The 5,364-nt window shown below is 41.4% G+C and overlaps 1 pseudogene; it reads right to left on the reverse strand.

The window, feature by feature from the left end:
- LOC109391755 (nck-associated protein 1-like) overlaps nt 1-2,206 on the reverse strand; it is a 3,846-nt pseudogene extending 1,640 nt beyond the window's left edge.
- Nucleotides 2,207-5,364: the final 3,158 nt, after the last annotated feature.

The raw sequence follows: 5,364 nt of genomic DNA on the forward strand, positions 1-5,364 counted from the left end.
TGGGCCAGTGAAGCAACGTCCTCCACAACTAGACTGAACAACAAAAAACGACAGCAACTTGTCTGTACCCCTTCCCCCAATTCCCCAGCGCTGTTCCCATTCCCCCAATTCCCCAATAAAAATCTTAAAAAAAAAAAGTATGTTCCCAAGCCACCATGTTTGGTACATAGTTTGTAGAGAAACACAACTCAGAAAGTGCAATGTGCAATTTATCAAGGTTGGTCACCACCAGCCTGTTTTTCCGCATGCTCTCAATTCCTGGTTTTTCCCTTTCAGGTTCCCCTTTCTTACCAGTTTGTTTTTTTGACTTTCTATTTACTGCTTGACTAATGGTTTTGGCACAATGTTTGGGCAGCAACTGGTCACTAAGAGTACACTGTTCTGTGCAAATATCAGTGATGAGATTTTGAGCCTGTTTGGCCATTTCATCCAGGAACATATTACAGAAGGAAAGACTGCAATCTCCAATATGATGTAGCTCTTCTGGACACAGTTCATGTGTGCAACTCATTAAATGAGTGCAAAGTAGTGGAAATGCAATTGAGTATCTTGACTGAGAGGGTAACTCCAAGCACTGTTTAAACATCTTCTCAAAAGCATGACTATAAAAACAAAATATAGAGAGATCCGAGGTTTCCACCAACATTTCCAACAAGGAATTCACCATTTTTGCATGAAAAATTACTGTATTCATCATCTTTTCAAGTTCTCTGTGATCTGCAAGGCTAAGTGAAGCCTTAGAGACACTAGTATATGCCTGTAATCTGAACCAATCTAATCTTATTCCTCTGAAATCAAACGCTTCTCCATCTTCAACTTGCTTTACACTTAAGGAAGTCATAATGTTAACAAAAAAGAACATGATGATCGATTCACCTTCAGAGCAAACAGAAAGATTCTGTATAAGTTCATTGAGGACAACAGCATCAAAGCCAGAAAGGTACTGCACATAGTACCTCTGCATTACAGGTCTGTATTTCCTCACATGTGCTCCAAGCTCTTCCATGTAAAATATTGATTCAGCAATGTGCTTATCTATAGTCATCTGCACTCTTCTTTGGCATGTTATCTGCATGACAAAGTAGCCAGATAATTTCATCATGGGCAAAGATAATGCCATAAAAACAAAAAGTGCCTTGGGACCTAGCAAGCAAGGCTGATCAGAGAGGACCATAACCAATTCTTTGAGTGCAGACCGTAAAAACTTGCATCTTTCTCTGTTCATTGAACCAGCATGTGACACAGCTGCTTCTTTGCATTCTCTTATGTCATTAATATGCTTATTGTAGCCTCGTATGTTTACAAATAAGTCTTCTGCAGCTTTGTCAATGTGGAAAACTTCATCTTGAAAGAGAGAGAGGCAAGAACTACTTTAAGAGCTAGCTTCCAAAGGTTCAGTGCTGTTGCATCAGTATTTAGGATCCCATGGCACAAAATAAAGCCAAAGATAATCCATTTTTTCATTGCATCCAAAGAGAGATAGTCACAAGGCATGGTGTCAGACTGTGCAGGGTTAAGCATTGTACTGGGTGCACTGATGAGACTCAATAATTGGGCATTTCTCCACTGGTCAGCTGAAAGATTCCTTCGAGGATATACCATCTGAAGAGAAATTAGTGCATCTGAAAGAGACTAGCTATGGGGTACAAATTCCTCCATCATCTTCTTTAAAGGGTTTTCATAATCCACAATCTCTGACCAAGGCATGGGTATTCTCGGTCACTTGCTCCATGGGTCATCTCAAGAGTGTAGTTGTACAACCCAATGATTGATTGCCTTCCTTTCTTCAATTCGAGACAGCAGTATCTTTAGAGTTGTATAGGTTATGATCAAATCTAAGTAGTTCTTTGTTAAATCAAAGTTTACAGTAATATCAAAGAAGACTTGGCAAACATCAATAGTATTCAGCAATTCACAAACATGGTCCTTAAATTCCATAACATCTACAAATGTGAAGTAATACAATGCCAGATTTTTCAAAATCTCTGATTTTTCTTTCTGTAGTTGTGCAAGCTGTTGATTGTTGTTACAGGTTTTCTACAGCAGATTCCAGGTTTTTGCCAATAAGGTAAGACGGTTTTGCCTTGGGGCTCTACATGCCTTCTTGATGTTGTAGAGGCAGGAGAGCATGCCGACGCGCGGTCGTTGAGGATGGTGAGCTTCTCCGCCAGTTTCTGCTGACTGGCTGGAGCATGGAGCGCGACATGCTGGTGATGGTGGTGGCAGTGCCGCGGCCGCCGCGGCCTCTCTCTCGGGCCTCCTCCCCTCTCACCCGCGACCTCTGCCTCAGGGGAGCGCGCACATGGCGGACGCCTAGGGGTCCCTTCCCCCGCAGCAGCAGGCGCGCGCCCTGGCAGCCTCCTTCCTGCCTCCCGCCTGCCGCCCTTCAGTCCCCGCAGTCCTTCCGTCCCAACCCCCAGCCCCCACGGAGCCGCTGTTCCGGTCTTCTCCACTAGGGGCGGCGGCGGCGGCGTATCCTGGCGGCTGAGAACGAGGCTGCTTCCCCTCAAAGAACAAGCTCTTTTATGCGTTAATTTTTTCTGTTGTCTTTTCGTTCTCTATCTGATTTAACTCTGTGCTAATTTCTATATTTCCTTCCTTCTGCTGACTTGGGGTTTCATTTGTTTTTCTTTCTCTAGTTCTTTAAGATGTAATGTTAGATTGTTTATTTGGGGCTTTTCTTGTTTCTTGAGATAGGCCAGCAATGATATAAATTTCCCTCTTGTTATTGCTTTCACTGCATCCCTATAATTTTGATATGTTGTATTTTCATTTCTTTCTATGTATCTTTTGATCTCTTCTTTTATTTCTTCTTTGACCCAGTCTATAACTGGTAATTTTTAAAGTTAAATTCCTCCTTTACTATTGACTTCTCCAAAAAAAAAGAGGCAAAATATGAAATGTCAAAATAATTATAATAGTAGTTAAAAGGTTTCCCAAAGAACAATAATGGTAGCAAGCTAATGCACGTTAATTCTTATAGAGTTATTGAAAACTCACAGAGATTGAAGGACCTGCTTTCAGTTTGTATGTGGGCCTATTTGCAAAAGGGCTTTACTCTTTTATCCCCACATGCCCTCTTTCTCTCTGACCTTGCTGATCCTCTCAACATATTTCAGCTTAAAGAATAAGGAGTTTTAGTTCTGGAGCCAAGAAAATTTCTAATTCAACCTTAATTCTTTTTTTTTTTTTTTAAAGATTTTTATTAGGGAATTGGGCGGATGGGAACAGTGCTGGGGAATTGGGGGAAGGGGAACAGACAAGTTGCTGTCGTTTTGTTTTTCTGTCTAGTTGTGGAGGAAGTTGCTTCACTGGCCCAAGTTGGCACCATCATTGTGCTCTTCCCGGCTGAGGCAGATCAGTCGCCGGCTTCTGGACGGCCGCTCATGCTGGCTGCTGGCTACACACGGTAGCCCATGGCAACCCACTGGCACAGGGGCTGCAGCCTACGAGGTCGCCGGCGACTCATGGCAGCCCAGCTCCAGGTTGAGCTGTTGTTCAGCATCTTAGCTGTGGAGGGCAGTGTCACTGGCCCTCATATGTGGGATCCAAACTGGGGCCCTCTGGCATCCCAAGCCAGTTCTTAACCATTGTGTCACTCGGCTGGCCCTCAACCTTAATTCTTAAAAATAAATGGAATTAGGCTTCATAAACATAAGGAAAAATAAATTCAAAAAATAGAAACATGGAATCAGAAAAAAAAGTAATGGAATAGATTGCTTTCTGAAAGATCAACATGTAATAACCAGTTGTTACAGCTATGGAAACTACAGGATATGTACCAAGTAAGCACTGATTTTGGGGGGCAAAAACCACAATAATTTTCCACCTTTAAACACCTTATGCCATCATTGAGAGATCAGATCTAAAAATGCCCTAAAGATAGGGATGAGATTTGAAATTTTCTAAAGTCTTATCCCACCCAAACACATTTTACTTTACAGAAATAGAAATAGAACACATACCTGTGTTTCACTGTATGTAAGCCAGTGCTGGAATAAATTTAAAAATATGGAAGAAGAGGGTGAAATGCCAAAGCCTTTCATGTCAGGAAAAAATAAGATCCAAAGATACATTTTCACACAATAGGATCACAGAATATTGTGAAATGAGATACTAGATATCTCTACTTCAATCTCTTTATTTTATGAATGAGAACATTAGAAGGAATATGGTTTGCCTGTGGTGGTATTATTCGCTAGTTAGTGTCAAAAAGCTTAAATCTAAAACCTTGCTCATATATGAGGCAATATAATAGAGGCTCTGGAATCAGTGTTTGGTTTCAAATCCTGGGTCACCATTTAACTTAGCTATATAATCTTGGGTAAGTCAATTATTAATCTTTCTGAGTCTCATCTATAAAGTGGAAGAACTAACAGAATTTACTTCTTTGGAGCCGGTAGAGATTGATATATTAATATGCAAATTGCTTAATAAAGTGCCTGGCACATAGTAAGCATTAAATAAACATTAGCTATTTACTATTCAGTGTAAATACAGTTCTTAAATAATAACATGATAGGCAGGAGTACAACTAAAATATTGTACAACAAAGGGGTCAAAGAAGTTGAATTTGTGTGTGGAAATGGGAACGAGAGGAAAAAGGCATGAGGTGGAGCGGGAAAGTATAAGCCAGGAAACACACTAGGTTTGAATTAGAGCAAGATAACCAGAAGGAAACTGGGTCATAGGAGAATTTTAAATAAATAATGGGCCAAAATCTCTACAGAGGTTGGGCTATGGTGGAATTGGCAGCCTTAGGGTCTTAGTAGAAACAGGCTTCAAAGACCACATTCCCTGAGACAAGGAGAGAGAGCGCCAGCTTTATACACTTGTCTGCCCAGGGCAACTGAAGAAAAGAGCTGAAATCTGAAGTGTCGGTAGAAATAGCAAGGGATTCAGAAGAAGTATTTGGCTCCTTTTGGGAAACCTAAGCAGAAGAGAGACTGACAGGTGCACAGAAGGAATGAGGTGAAGACATTGAACAGTAAGTGTAGAGAACTAAGAAACACTCTAAAATAAATCTTCCTATAACTATTAACTAAAAAAAAACTAATTATACTTTTTATTTTCCTTTTTTTTTAAAGATTTTATTGGGCAATCGGGGAAGGGGAATGGACAAGTTGTTGTCCTTTTGTTCTTCAGTCTAGTTGTGGAGTACGTTGCTTCACTGGCCCATGTTGGTATTATCTTTGCACTCTTCCTGGGTGAGGCAGATCAGTCTCTGGTCACTGGACAGCCACTCATGGCAGCTCACGGCGGCTCAAGGCATCTCACGCTGGTTGCTGGCCGCTCACGGTAGCTTATGGGAGCCCTCTGCAGCCTATGCTGTCGCCATCACCGTCATCAGTGACTCACGGCAGC

The sequence above is a fragment of the Hipposideros armiger genome, unplaced genomic scaffold (genome assembly GCF_001890085.2).
Source record: "Hipposideros armiger isolate ML-2016 unplaced genomic scaffold, ASM189008v1 scaffold_302, whole genome shotgun sequence".
Classification (NCBI taxonomy): Eukaryota; Metazoa; Chordata; class Mammalia; order Chiroptera; family Hipposideridae; genus Hipposideros; species Hipposideros armiger.